General features: G+C 50.5%; 1 long non-coding RNA gene across 1 annotated transcript; it reads left to right on the top strand.

Moving 5' to 3' along the window:
- Positions 1 to 10,982: 10,982 nt before the first annotated feature.
- On the top strand, positions 10,983 to 13,200 carry LOC129736686 (uncharacterized). The gene is made up of 3 exons (XR_008733692.1): positions 10,983 to 11,344; positions 11,920 to 12,029; positions 12,732 to 13,200. It is a non-coding gene; the product is annotated as an uncharacterized LOC129736686 (long non-coding RNA).
- Positions 13,201 to 15,115: the final 1,915 nt, after the last annotated feature.

The raw sequence follows: 15,115 nt of genomic DNA, 5'->3' as shown, positions 1-15,115 counted from the left end.
GGGCCGGGCAGGGCCGGGCCCCTCTCGCCCCACCCAGCGCCGGCAGCCGGCGCGTAACCCAACACCGGGCCGGCGCGGGGGGCCGCGGGGGGCGGCGGGGGCTCCCCGAGCGGGGTCTCGGCGGTGCCGAGCTGCCGCGGCCGCGGGCCGGGCCGGGGTAGGAGCGCGGGGGGCTCCGCACGCTGGCACAGGACCCCCGTGGGCTGGAAAACACGGCTCGGGGGGTCCCTGCCAGCCCGGCGCGGGCACGCTGCCCTGCCCGGGAGGCGCCGTGCCACATCCCGGGGTCCCCGTCGAGCACCTTCCCTGTGTGAGGGCCTGCGGGGGGACACCCTGTGGGCGCGGGACGGGGGCTGTAGGGTCAGCGGCGGGCGGCCGTGCCAGAACTCGGGGTGCCGGCACCGAACTGGAAGGGGAAAAAGCCTGAGCTGGTCGGCGCTGTGCAGCCCGGTTGAAGTCTGGCATTAATAAATCCCAAACCAGCGCACGGTGTCCCAATTCACAGAGCAGGAGAGTTTTATTTATTTTAAATCAAGGGCTCCGACCCACGGCAGCGCGTGTGAATATTGAAAGGAAAATAAATGGGGGGGGGGGGGGGGGGGGAATCCATTCATATTCATACTTGAAAAAAATGGGAATGTCAAAGCCCTGCCTACGGTTATATTGTGAGATCGAAAACAAAAGAAATGGCAATTCTGTTGTTTTTCCAAGGCTTTTCTTTGTAAAGCAAACTCCCCTCAGACGTGGCAGGCAGTTCCGATTTCAGCAGGATTTGTGTGTGTGGATGGTGCAGGCTTCAGGACTCTCAGCAAGAGGGAGTGACGGGTAAGGTTGCAAAACAACTTAAAATGAGTAGGTGTTGGAGAGCAAGGAAGCTTGGAGTCAAGTTTATACTTAAGTAATGCCTTGGGTTTAGAAATAAAAACTTAAGATAAACCACAGACTGTGGGTTCATTCACTACGCTGGCACTGTTTTTCCATTTCTGTTTTGTTTCCTTCCCCAGCCATTGCTGACCGTCTCACCCCTCAGCAGAAGTGCTCCGGATCCCGCTCCAGCGCACCATCCCACCACCCCGGCACAGCCAGGGTCCCCACAGGTGGGACGCTGACTCCGTGCCCCAGGGCAGTCCGTGTGACCCCGCCGGAGCCACCCAGGGGCACAGCTTGGGTCGGCTGCAGCTCTGTGGGTGCCCGCCGGTGGGCAGTGAGTCCTCCCAGACCTGCCGGTGGGCACTGAGTCCCCCCGGACCTCTGTCCCAGGAGCTGCGGACAGGCACGTTCCTCTCCTCTGCAGACAGGGAAGGCTGGCCAGCCTTTTCCCTGGTAGCTGGGCACATTACCGGCAAGGAGAGAGACCCGAGGTGCTCCTCTAAGATTCGGTGTCACACTTAGGAGCTATGACAAAGGCGTTGCTGTTTTGGTATGGTCAGACATTCCCTCTGCTAACTCTGCGCTTTGGCTCTCCTCCCTGGCAAGTATAAATGTTCCAGATAGTTGAACAGATTCCTTGACACAAGACAGCTGCTTTTGTAGGGAGAAATTAATTTAATCAAGGCTACTCCATCATTAAAATAATCTGAAGTGTCAGACAGAGAAGCACAGAAACGCACTAACTTGAAGATGCAAACTCAATGTTTAGTGTCCCAGAAGATGAAGTAACATTATAATAAGTCACTGTAGGTCTCAATATAATATTTTAGTAAAGTAAGAAAAAATAACTATTGACCAAAGTCAAGTCGTGAAGGAATGATCTCTTGCTAAAGCCTGGCTGGCTTGATAAATAGTATTTCTTCTCTGGAGCATAAGAGACATTGCAGAGTCAGAGACAACACAGTGGTCCGCAAAGGGCAGGATTAGGCATGTGTAGTTGATCCTACCATGCAGAATACAAGGGCCCTTTTGGCTGAAAATAGCAGGAAATAGTGCAAACAAATAGTGCAAAAAGCCATCAGGCTCTTCCTCTTGCCATGAGACAGATTCTGCTATGTATTAATTATTGGTTACTTAATTACTTCTCCATTATAGATTACCGCAGTGTACTCTTCATGGGCATCTGGCTTGGGTATGGACACAGGTACTGCACTAAGGAAATCGTGTAGGAAAAGACATTTGTTTAAAGAAACCTGCTCTGTGCACAGCAGGGGCCAGCAGCAAAGCAGACACATTTCAGCATGAATGGGAACAGAAGGGGAGACCTGACAATCATGGATCTTACTCAGAAAATGGTATACGCATTTGTGTGCATAAAATTTAACCTATGAATATAGCAAAGGTGACGCTAGAGCAGGTAAATATTTAACTTGTAGTAACCTGCCAGAAGACCGGGATACCTTTCTGTGCTGCTGTTGCAGCCGTACATACACATGGCCACGTTTTGCTGGGGGAATGGCCCTACACACTGCTGGGGAGCAACTGCTCAGCTTTGTGACCCCAGAGGAGTGACGTCCCCGTGGTGCCAGCTCTGGGAGCCGAGCCCTGTCCCTGCGGCTGGGCCGGGGCCAGGAGTTTTGGCAGCGCGACTCCTGCTCGAGGCTGCGGTAGCTCAGGCTGCTCCATCATTGAGTGCTTGAGGGCTGCCCATGGTAACAGAAGCTATTTTAGATGAAACTCAGTAGTTTAGATCTTCCTTATTTTACTTCTAACTAACTTAAATGCTTCCTTCCTGAGCACAAAAGTGCCAAGTTTTCTGCAGCCTGGCATGATGCTCAGGCAAAATCTGGCAAATGATCCTTAATGAAAGCAAAAGAGAGAAACCAGGAAACCCTGATGGAAAAATAAGTGAGGAGGGCAGAAGAGAGCACGCAGAATGTCTACACAGGCTTTTGCAGGTTCACAGTGCAGGATGTCTCCATGCACTGCAGGCATCTAGGTGGCCATCATACCAAGGCAGTTAAAGTGTCATCAGGTCTGTTGCCCTCCAGATGGGACAGTCTATGGCTGAGGTAGGAGTCAGGAGAGGACTTCTGCCCACAAATCACTGGTCTCAGCTGCAATTTGCCTGGGGAGGTGCTTGAGTCCTTGTGGGCTGGCCTCTGCCCAGCTGTCACTTCCAGAGCTGCAAGACCTTCCCAGCAGGTCCCCAAGACAGGTCCTTCCCTCCTCTGTCGCAGGACCATGGGCACCTCACGCATTACAGCTGTCTGGTAGCACCGGCTCCTTCCATCTACTTCATGTCGTATCTTCATACATGTTTCCAGCTATGAAATCTTGGTGGTTTTTTCTGAAATACAACCATACCTACCAAATGTCAATAAACTGCTAGAATAGTAGTGAATTATTTGTGAATGGTTTGTGCATTAAGATATTAAGTTCTGTAAGTTATTAATTGTGCTAAGACTGATATGATAAATATCTCTCTCTCTCTCTGTCCTCTCTGAGGTCCTGCTGGCTTTTGAATCTGCTAATTAAATTTAATTGAATTTGACAGAAAGATACATGACTTGAGGATCTTAAGTACCCAGGTAGGGGAAAGAAAGCCCCAGCTCAGCACCCCTCTGAAAGAAAAGGGTAATGCTCCGCTCCTATATTAGACATCAGAGAATCCACACAGGCAGCCCGTGACAAGGGACTCAGCCGCAGGGTGCACTTCTTTGCCCTGTTCAGCAGGGATACCCAGCACCAGGGAATATGAAGGCATGGAGAACGGCACGTTCCTCTGCTGGTGGAGTTACTGGGGTGGTGTGGCACACATTCGCCTCCCTGGGCAGCGCTGCAGGTGCCAGAAACCCAAACCTCTGAAGTTCTTCCAAGCAAGCCCTGGCAAACGCTGGCCCTGCAGCGAGGGGTAGAGTCGACTATTTGTGTGTCAGCAGGTGTTTGTGCTGCAGAAACAAACGCCGGCCATCCCCAGGGCTGAGCCTGCTCTGCAATACAATTCACAACTTTCCATTAAATCACTTTCCAACTATAAGTTGTTAATGTAACGAGGCACTAAGTATGTGCGCTGTATAAACACAGTTGTGTCCTACGGTATGTTGGCAAATAGTAGATAAGCCTCAAAACTTGGATTGAGACTTGGTTCTCATGTACCTGTCAGAGAGAGGAGTTTTACCTTTGCTGTGCGTTTGATTGACAGTCCAGTCTGTAAGTTACTAATTGTAACCTCCGCGGTGGGATATCTTATTTCTCTTACTATGGAAATTTAGTCAGCAAAAAATTAGGGAACACTGAACTTAAGAGCCCCTGGTAGTTCATCTGTACTGCTGGGGCATTTGATGATTTTCTTGAAGTCTCCACATACAGCAATTATACAATTTATATTTACAATGTACAAAATATACAATGTATATTATAGCAATTATACAGTCTGACAAGAATGGAAACTTTGGCTTTGAAAGAAAAGTTTATGGTCGCGTTCCACAGGGAAACCGCAAAGCTGTAGATGTAGAAAACTGGGAAATACCGGGCAATCCTTTGCTGGATGCTTGAAAACCTGAAGTTTAAGAAACTAAAGTTTACATTTCTGTTTTGAAAGGTTTCTGGATTTTTAAGCTGACCTCATTATTCTGGGGGTGGAGTGATTTTTGGTGCATGACGGCAGCAAAGCTCTATTTTTAGATGGCTGTTTGCACAAAGTATGATTGAGAGCAGCTTTCCCCAAAATGGAGTTTGTTGTGTAATAACTGATTAGAATAGCCATTTATGTTTATTTTTTTTTGTTATAAATAGTGACCTAGATTGACTGTGGCTCTCGTGAAGCACGCTGCCATTACGTGCACGGGGATGCACGATGGGTGCAAGGGTGCTGGCAGGGCGGCTGGGGTACCCAGCACCAGGGGAGTGTGCTTGCAGCGCCTTCACCGGCATTGGGAATGGAAGTAGCAGCAGGGCTCAGTAATTTGCATAGAGGTCATGTTTTGCTAATATGTTTCTTGTAGAAGCAGACAGCATGTAAAAGAGGATGGTTAAAACCTGACCCAGCAATGTTTTTAAATTTCAAATTATGCATAAAGTATGCATTAAATTAATTAGGGAATTCATTAAGAAGAGGGAGTAAAGAAACTAGTTAGCAGTGTGCAACATTTAGTAATGTAAGCCATTTTCTATAATTGTTATATATAATTTGTCTCATAACATTATCCTTTGATAAATTATTGCAGCATAATATGATATATGTAGCTTATTAACAGTTTCATTAATTACTATTAGAGGAAAGACACTCTGAAATCTGGTACACATAAGAACAAATGTTGAAGCAGATGGTTGAAATTAGTGAAATGCAATCAGTTGCTGAACCCTTTTACCTAATTACATTATTACATCAAAATAGTTAAACTAAATTTGTCAAGTTGTCGGCAAAGCGCTGGGATGTTTGGAGCCGCTGCCACAGTGCGGGGATCACCCCAGGCCCCACCTCCCTGCGCAGCACAGGGACCCTCTGCTGGGTGCAGTGCCCCTGCGCCCTCCCCGCACCCGCCGGCACACCTCGGACCTTGCCACCCTCACTCCTCACCCGCATCCCGGGTCGGCCTCCTCTTCCTTGGGGCCCCGAAGAGCATTGTTTCCCTTGCCTTCCCTGGGCAGCCTCGCCATGCCCGGGCACATGTCCCCAGGACTGCGCAGGGACAGGGCTGGGGTCAGCAGTGCTTGTGGGGTTTGGTTCAGCTGGGTCAGGGATGGAGAAAAGGGTGTGAGCAGCGGTGATGGGTACGGGGATACCCAGCTCAGCTGTGTGGGCGATTACTTGCTCTTGGGAATCCTCCGTATGGTAGGAGGGTGGTCTATTAAAAGCAGGGCTCCACCTTCAGGGTCATAAGTAAATGGTAAAAATTCCCAGGAGCAAGGGCACGCACTGTAAAACCACTGTGAGATACAGCCTGGGATTCTTGGCCACATGCTGCAGAAATAGGAAATCCCAGGTCTGACCAGGAAACAGACTGGCCACCAGAGTAACTCCCTCTCTATGCATGGACTTCTGTAGTGTTTGCAGGGGAAAACTGCACCTGGGTTGCTATCAGCAATTTCTGAAGACACTATCAGCAAAGAAAAAGAAGGGATGCCAGCCAGAGAGGTGGTGGTACCCACGATGGGGAGTGATGGCAGAGGTCGTTTGCATGCCTTGCACCTCACTCCGGAGGAAACCGGCCTCAATAGACAAGTCTGAGCACGCTGACAGCAGCGGCCCCGGCATGGAGATTTGCTGATTCCAGGTTTCAGAAGGAAAGACTCTAACTTCCCAACTGACTTCTTTGCGATGAGGAGGAGATCTGTTCAGAGGGAAGCAGAAATGCTGCGAAGTGAAATGGCTCTTGCAACACCTGGCTGTACCAGTGCAAAATGGGTCTGTAGTCTCCTTGTCCGGGCCAGATATGGCTGGGTCGCTTCCTTTCCTTGAGGCAACCTGGAGGTTTTTTGGACCAGGAGCTATGAAAGAAGATTTGGAAGATAAAACCAAAACCAAGTGCTGGACAAACAGTGCCTAGATCTGCTGGGGTGCTTGAAGCACAAACCTCAAGCCATGAACTCAGTCAGGATGGGCACCTGCATTACTGCATGCTGTGAGCCAGAAAGCTTCACTGACAGCCCATTGTGCAGAAATTTGTATAAATAGGTTGTATGTACTGCTGTAAGGGTAAGGATGGGTGAGGAATCCCAAGCGTGGCACTGATGCACACTGCATGTACTGTGTTCCCAGACACAAAATACGTTCACACAGTACAGTTCTGCTGGTGCAGAGCTGGTGCAGACAGATTTACAGCAGCGTCTTCTTTAAGCTTCCGGAATTCTTTCCTTTTATGCCTGACTAAACCCAAGTAAATATGAAGCACATAACTTTCCGGCGTCCTCACAGCCAAACTACCTTGGGGTAGCACCCCTGGGAGTGTACCATTCCTCTTCCTCCAGACCAAGCGTTACCCAGGGTCTAATCGTCTCATCTTTCTGCTGTGTAAGGGCCAGCCTTCCCTTCCTGACCAGCGAGCTTCCTAGAGGGGCAAAGTTACCTTCCGCAGAGGATTTCAACACTTTGGCAACTTTGAGCTCAATTTACTACCAAAAGCGTCCAAATTTGCAAGAAATTTCCAGAAGAAACTGATCACTTAGAATCACTTCAAAATAGGGTATTTCATACAACAAAATATAAAAAAAATTACTTTCAAAATTATTAAAGGAGGAAATTTAGAAAAGAAACAACATTGTAACAAAATTAATTTTGATAGGACTGGTTTTTTCTTTTTTTTTTCTCTCTTTTTCAGCAAATGAGCACAGCTTCTGGAGGGTGGGGTGGACCCTGCTCCCCACCTCTCCATCCCATCCACTGCAACCTTTTCCTGGGCTATTCCCATCCTGGCCCACCAGTTAGGGAAAGCCAGTCTTGCGCCAGCCTTTCCAGCTGCCGTCTGTTAAGACTCCTCGGGGGGAAAGCTGTCCCCTTTGCTGGGACACCCCCTGCACATCCGTGCAGCCACCAGCTGCCCTCTGCACATCCCGGTCCCCATCTTTCCTTCCTGTCACTCCATGCACAGGGTGTACCCCAAAACACCAGGGTGGCTGCAGAGTGGAGTTCCTCAACACCAAAACACCAGGGTGGCTGCAGAGTGGAGTTCCTCAACCCTGCCGGTGGGGGTGGCTGTGACATGGGGGCCCTCAACCCTGCCGGTGGGGTGGCTGTGGAGTGGGCGTCCCCAGCCCTGCTGGTGGGGTGGCTGCTGAGCAGGGGGACCCCAACCCTGTGAGTGGGGCAGACCCTGGCCATTTGCTCAAGGCGGCTGCTCCTTCTGCATGCCAAGGATGGCTGCCCCGCCATGAATGCATTAGCAGGAGAGTTCAACCTTTCATTCTCAGCCTGATTAATGCATGGACGGATCCAGATTTTTGTAAATATATACTTCTGTATGTGCTCAGCTCATGGGGCAGGGGGTTCGAGGCCTGCTCAAAATAATTATTTAATATTTGAGGTACTTGACAGCTCACCTCAGCTACACATTATTTTCTTTGCCTCCTGCCCAAAAGGCTAAAACCATTAATAAAGATAGTGAAAGTGCTGGTTCTATAGAATGAGTTATAGGTGTGCAATCATGTACACCCGTGTTTGCTGGTGGCAGTGGACATTAGCACCAAAGCCAACTTACCTCTAATATTTGCACGAGCAGGAGCGGGCACACATATGTTAGTGAACAGCAAATACAAGGGGACTGGGACATGGCTGACCTATATCGCCAGTGGGAATTGAGGCAAATCTCTCCAAACACTGTTTTGGGGATGGCTGGCTGGCTGCAGGCACACTCCATCCCGTCGAGGCCATCCTGCCGCTCCTTCCCTGTGCAGCACCTGAAGTGATACGGAGAGCCTCAGCAGCGGCTCTCCCGCCCGCTCCCGCTCCCAGCGAGCCGGGCACCTGGAGTTTTGGTGTGCAGAGACTCTTCTCCCACCCTTTGATTTTTTTTTTCCTCTGACATCCAAGTGATGTTGGATGAAAGGTGCAAAAGCATGTGAGTAAGGCAGGACATAAAATCTGGGGGCAGTTCCAGCAGGTGGGGAAGAAAGGCCTGGTTGTGCCCCTGGAACACGCAGTCCGTTGCCATAAGTCTGGTAAAATGAGCTTGTAGAGTTGCTTACCTTTATCAATGTAAAATCAAAGATAAGGGTCTCCCTTCTGGGTCTCAGCTTATCCTTTATCTCTCTGAATGATAATGTTTTGCTGTTTGGGGACTAAAGCTGCTGGGTAAATATTTTAAAATTAGTAACTTCTTGCATTAGTTTCTGTACACAATCTTTTAGGAAAAGAGGGACATTTTCAGCAGTACATGGGTGCACCTTTGATCCCAAGTCCTGTGTCACGGCGTAGCAGGAGCAGCTCCCCATTTGTGTGTGAGGCAGGGAGGTGTGCAAGTTTGGTATTTCCTGCTGTGCACAGCATCACTTTTCTAGTGCAAAGTGAATATTTAGGATTTTGTATTCTTTTTTTACCATACATATTTCTAGGAAATACACTTGAAATGTTTTGGCCATTGATCTCGCTAAAGCCTTCAACTGAGAGAGAGGCAGAAATTAAAACTAGCAGGGAGTTCAAAAGGGTTAGTTGACAAAACTGAAATGGTTGGGTTTGGGTGTTTTTTCCTCAGTATTTCCCTCTCTCTGGCGGAGAGCAAAGGTTTGAAAACCCTCTGTGATAGATTAGACCCCTGGACAGTTACCTGGAGCTACCCACACTGTGACCATCCTTCCTCCCGAGAGGAGCTGCTGCCCTGAGTGCTGCAGGCAGAGCACCTCTGCGCAGGCACAGGGAGTGCTGCCCTGCCTGAGCGTGACCCCGGCTCCTCCAGCACTGAATGGGCTCTTCCCTTTGAGTGGTTCTTCTCCCCTTGAAGATGCTAGGCAGTGGGTACTCCGTATCCTTAATTGCTCATGCAATACATTAGTATTTTAAAAGCGCTGTAACTGGGAAAGCAACTGATAGCAGCAAATGTATGTTCCCTATGTAATATTTTAACATATCACAGAAACGGATTAATCTAAAAAAAAACTCCCATGAAATCCAGGGTAACCAGGTGGTCATTGTGCTTGACAGTCCTGTCCTGAGAATGAGTGACTGTGTTTTGGTAGTTTGATGGCTGTGAGATGATACGTCATGTGAAGATTATCAACACGATCGCCATAAGGCACTCTGTCCTTGTCTTGCTGAGCAATTCACATGCATGATGTCTAAGAAAGTAGGAACAATCGGTAATCTATTGCAAGCCAGGGAAAGTAATCAGTAATGTGTAATGTACTCTCCTTGGACTTGCCAATCAAAATGGTTTCCTAAGCAATTTCAAAAGCCCATAAGTTATTTAAGAATGAATTCCTGGTCTTGTTCCTGGCGTGTCCAAAATCAAGCCCTAAGTGTCACCAGTGCCTATAGGAACAAACAGGCACATCAGGCTGCTGCTGACGACCCTACTGCTTAGAAAGAAAGAAGGAGATTAGAAAAGAACTGATATTTTAAAGTTGTTCTTTATCACAGCAGTGGTAACAAACGGAGAAACCGATCCCTCCCACCGAGGTTGCTCAGGACTAGAACTGCCGCGTGGGCCACGGACATGATGCAGGAGGGTTTTTGTGGCTGGCATGGGGCAACGGCAGCAGGGCGTGAGGGCAGGCTGCCCCCCTCCCTTTCACGGGGGGGAGAACAACAGCAGGTTTACAAGTTTCTGGGTGGGTGAAGAGCTCAGCCGCGCTCCGGGCGAGTGGCTGCCTGCAGCACGGGCTGCCCTCGGGAGCCTGCGAGCCCTGCAGCTCGGGGCGCTCCGCGGGCACCCTCCGGGGAAGGCTGGTACAGCTTGGACTGAAACGCCGTTTCTCTTACCCGAACGTGATGCGTTTAGCTGGGTTTCCCTCGCAGGATCTGGAGGGGATGGGGGGTGGGGGTGGGGCGGTTTCAGGGTTTGGAGGAGGCGGGGGTCACTCTGCGCAGCCTTGGGGCAGAGGCGGTGCACCCTGCTTTTGACCCACCGGCGGGGGAACGCGAGGAGTGCTTCGGCAGGCGCTGGCAGGAGCAGCCGGCGCCGCCAGGTGCCTTCCCCCGCTGCCGCAGGGTGGTGCTTTTGCCCGCCGGATCGCCCGCGGGCAGCGCCGAGCTGCTGCCCCGGCCCGCGGCCTCGCCAGGGCGCCACGCTGCCGGGCCGGCCCCGCGCCGCCCCCCTGCCCCCGCGGTGACGCTGGGGGGGCTGAGAGCGCAAGGCCCGCCCGGCCTGGCCCCCGCCGGGGTCCCGCGGGGTGCGGGGGCAGCGGGGCCGCGCTGCGGGGCGCGCCGGGGGCCGCTGCCGGGCGAGCTGCTGCAGCGCCGGCCGAGCCCGGCAGGGCAGCTGTGTGAACGGCGCATGAAGCGGCTTCACAGACTCGTCTCCACGGGAAAGGCTGTTGGGGTTTCATAGGGACTGAGCCAAGGTAAGCCCCGCTCGACAAATGCAGGAATGAAACACATTTCCGCATGTTTTATGAGCTGTGCGGAAGTGGAGCTTCCCGTGTTTGTAGCAGAGTTTTTGCAGGACACTTTTGAAATATCTACTGAAGTGCTGTCATTCCCTATTCCACTTTATGTGAGCTGTTGCAGGCACGTTTTACCCACCGAGGCATAGCACAGTGATGCTGTGCCTTGATCCTTTGCAGAGGCATGCTATGCTGTGCGGGAGGAGCTCCTTCTGCCTCTCTTCAGCCTCGGCCAGGCAGAGGACATGAGGACTGACCCAGCCTGGGGATGCAAGGACCCAGTACGTACCCCATGAGAGGTTGGCCCCTCCAAAGTCCCTGCGGGAGCATCGCCTCCCCACCGCTGCCCCGAGCGCCAAGCTGCCCCCCAGCCCGCCTTACTGGGCTTCCCCGAGGTGGTACCAGAGCAGAGACTGCGGCCCCAGCTGTGGGCTGGGTGAGTGTCCGTGTTTTGGCTTGCTCTGTCCAAAAATGCTAAGCAGAGTGGAAATGATACTACCTTCCTCGTCTCGCTTGTCCCAAGTTTAGCCATCTTGATGTTTTTCTAAAGGGTTAATATAATTTCATTTGCATTTTAGGAAGGTTCTGGCTCTGCTAGGAGGCAGATGCTAGGGGGCATCACCAGGGGATGGCTGGTGCCACTTACCAGGGCTTGGGTGGGTCAGACCATTTTTGCAAAAGTTACTTTCAAGAGAGATCTGAGCACTAAAGCTGGGTGTGACTGTGTGGAGCCCAAATAGCATATTTCCATGGACAAAGAATGTTGAAATCGGTCATTTGCCCTCCGTGTGTCTCCAGCTAATACACCACCAGCAGTAACGCCCTGACTCCGTACACCACCACTCACCCATCCCAGCCCACCCCCATTATTTTCCTGAACTGAACATCCTGCAGATGGAACTGGTGGCTTTGGAAATGATGTTCAGTCATCTGCCCAGGATACTGAGTATTTCTGGCATTTGTTCAGATCTTCCTGATTTTCACGTCCAATTAATGATTCCCATCCTTCAGAGGCTGGCCAGCGTGGAAGCAGCTGATGACCCTGAGGACAGATTTTTTAAAAAGCTTGAAAAGATCTTGGAGCACAAGACCTGTTGCAAGGCAGATTGCAAGGACTATGAGTAGGTACCACAATGACGTGTCAAGAGTCAGAAGAGTTTGTGGCTCTAAGCTGTATGGCCCGTGCTGAGTGCCATCCTACATGAACAGATTTCTCAAAGACCTGAAAGTGATTTGATCCATAAGTGATTAAATTAATTTGTGTGGGTGTTACTAGTGCTGTTGCAGTCCTCAGTGCCTCAGTTTTTAAACTAAAAGGAAAGGAGAGTCAGGCTAAGAACATATGGCTTAACGATGTATTTGGAGATGGTCATTTGCTCTGTTTTCCACCTGAATAAATTTAAAGGCACAGCTGAAATTAGCATGTAAAATTTTCATTTGAAATGTAATCTACTGTCATGTGGATGCTATCAAATCTGTTAATAATTAGAACCTGGCACCTTGGCTTAAGTGCAGCCACTAATTCAAAGTCATGGTGTTTAGCTTACTTCACAGCAGTGCTGGAAATAAGGGTGCTGATTTCTCGACAGCAGATCTTTTCTGTACATTTGAACAGATTTGTTTACATATTCTTTAATTAAAGCAAATGTGATTTAGGTGCCTAGCTCCCTTTTATGCCTTTGGAAATGTTTTGCTTTAAATGTAGTGTTAGCTCCATAATAGAGACTGCCTATATGGTAGTTGATTTAGCAGAATTGAAATTAAATTGAGGTATTTAAAAGCATTTATCTCTTTTTCTCTTCCTCTGGGTTCCTGACTTTTAGCACACCCACTGTCCCAGAGGACTGACTAAAAGCTGAAGGAACAGCTGGTCTGCATGCTGACCAGAGGATCTGGGCCTCACATCACTGTGTGTGATCTTCTCAGGTTTTCCAGAATGGAGAGAAGGCTCCTGGTACACAGCTCCACCACCCAAACTCGCACCAGGCAGCACAGACCTGAGGAATTTGTGAACTACTGCCACCATGCAGATGGGAGAAGGGCTGAAAGATGAATGTACAATTATTCTGCAGAAATCCCTCAAAATCATAATGGGCATAATTCACAATAAATTCCAGCTCCGCTCTGAACCCTGAACCCAGTAATTAAATGATCTCTCCATTTTAAAAAGAAGTCTATACCCATTGGGTACTTTAAATAATACCATAAGTAATGTAAAATAATTATCTTAAAAATGCAGCTGTGCTGCTATTAGTTTTCTCCCCAGAAGTGTTTCAGGTTAGCTAGGATGGCTGAAGGCATCTCCAGTAGGTTTGCAAACCCACCGTCACACTGGAGGTGGCCCCAGATGGGCAGAAGGAGACAGAAGTCCTGGGTAAGTACAAAGCATGGAAAAAATGCAAGTGCTTAATTTCTCCCTGAGCATCCGAAGGCGTGTGGGAGGAGAGTGGGAGTGTGTGGACTGAGTCACTGAACATAATTTCATGTGTTTGGGTTTTATTTTAATTATCCACACCAGCAGTTTTCAGGAAATCTCCCACCTTCGTTCTCCTCCCCGTGCTCCCCTCTGGGTACCAGCACTGACAGCAGTGTGGATGGGAGGCAGCGGCTAGCATCGCGCCTTGCCAGTTTGCCCCCACTGCCCGTAGCCAGCAGCCTGCCGCCAGGCAGCGTGGGCTGAGCGCAGCGGTGACGGCAAGGCTGGGGAAGAAACTTGCCTGTCAAGGAGTCTGGCTCTGTGCTGTCCCAGAGATTTACTTAGGAGGCGAAATTACAGAACGAATGCCTGATTTGTTAATCATAGGCACCTTTTCATAAAAAGGCTGCTGTATTTAATATTAGTCTGCCTTTACAGGTGGTCTTATGCTGCAGCTGTGCATGCAGGACATGCAGTGAAGACTTCAGTGTCCAAGAGACAAAAGTATGGATACTGCTACTGTTTTGCACCTGGAAGAAAGCACCGCACATTTGTGTCATCCCAGCTACAGACAGTGCCATCCCAGCAATGTCTTTGGTTGGTAACACAGAATTACTGAGAAACCCTTTCAGCAAAAGTGCTTTACAAACACCAAATGCATGTCTTCATTCAAGGTGCTGAAAATTATTATGGCCAGCTCTTCCCTCTGCTTTCCCTAGTGCACCAGCCTCTCCTTAGCTGTGCAAGAACAGGATTTCAGGCTGAGATCCAAGTCCCGATATCCTGACTGATGAGTCAGTCGGGGAAGTGGGAGGTGGGTGCACCAGCAGCCTCCCAACAGCCCCTCTCCTTGCGGGGCTCGTTGTTGGGTGCTTCTTTTCTGCAGATTCTCTACCAGTTCACGAGGCAAAACTTGGTCTACAAATTCTGGAAATCCATTTTTTAGCTTCAGCACAAAAGTTGCAGGGCAATGTCCCAGCTGCTGCAGCACCATCTGTGCCACTCCAGCAGGGACCCACACCCCTCTGCCCCAGCAGGGACCCACACCCCTCTGCCCCAGCAGGGACTGGACCCACATCCTTCTGCCCTGGCCTCATCTCTCCCAGGAGGGCAGGCAGGCAGAGCTGCCCTGCAGATGCAGCAGGGAAGGGGCTGCTGATTGCTGCAGTGCCACCTGATGCTGTCCCTTCTCCTCTCCTATTAAGAAATCTGGCAAAATGTACTTTCCTTTGCCTAGCTTTCCTGCTAACCCTTCTGCTGAGGGGAGAAAACCCGTGGGAGACCCCTGTGTCCCGGGGGTCCCAGCTGGCCAGGTGGGCTTGTTCTGCAAAAGCCAGCCCAGCTGCAGTTCTGTGGCAGCACTCGCTGAGGGACTGGCTTCTGCTACCATTTTCTTGGGCTGAGCTTAATTTTGACATATGCTTAAGCTCATCTTTGCTCCATTGACTTGGTTTCTTCTGGAAAGCACATGAATGGGCTGAGACCTTCCCTGCCTGCTGCTGGCCGGCCTCTCCCCAGCTCCCTGGTCTGGAGGATGTGCAGGCAGACCCCGCCGCAGCCCTGCACCAAGCACAGTGATGCTCACATCACTTCTCTGTCTCCCTGAGTTTGGCCAAGTGGCTTTTCAGCTGCCTTCTGCCAGCTCCATGCCACCTCCGCCGGGAGATGGCTGGGCTCGCCGGGCAGAGCCGAGTGGGGTGCGACAGCGGAGCCCCCCTCCTGCCGGGAGGATGGGGCAGCCAGTGGCATGAAGATGATGCTGGCTGCCCATGAGAGCCACTGCCAGCAGCA

This window comes from Falco cherrug, chromosome 8 (genome assembly GCF_023634085.1).
Source record: "Falco cherrug isolate bFalChe1 chromosome 8, bFalChe1.pri, whole genome shotgun sequence".
NCBI lineage: Eukaryota > Metazoa > Chordata > Aves > Falconiformes > Falconidae > Falco > Falco cherrug.
Note: the sequence above shows the minus strand (reverse complement) of the source record. Positions and strands in the feature narration are given on the sequence as shown.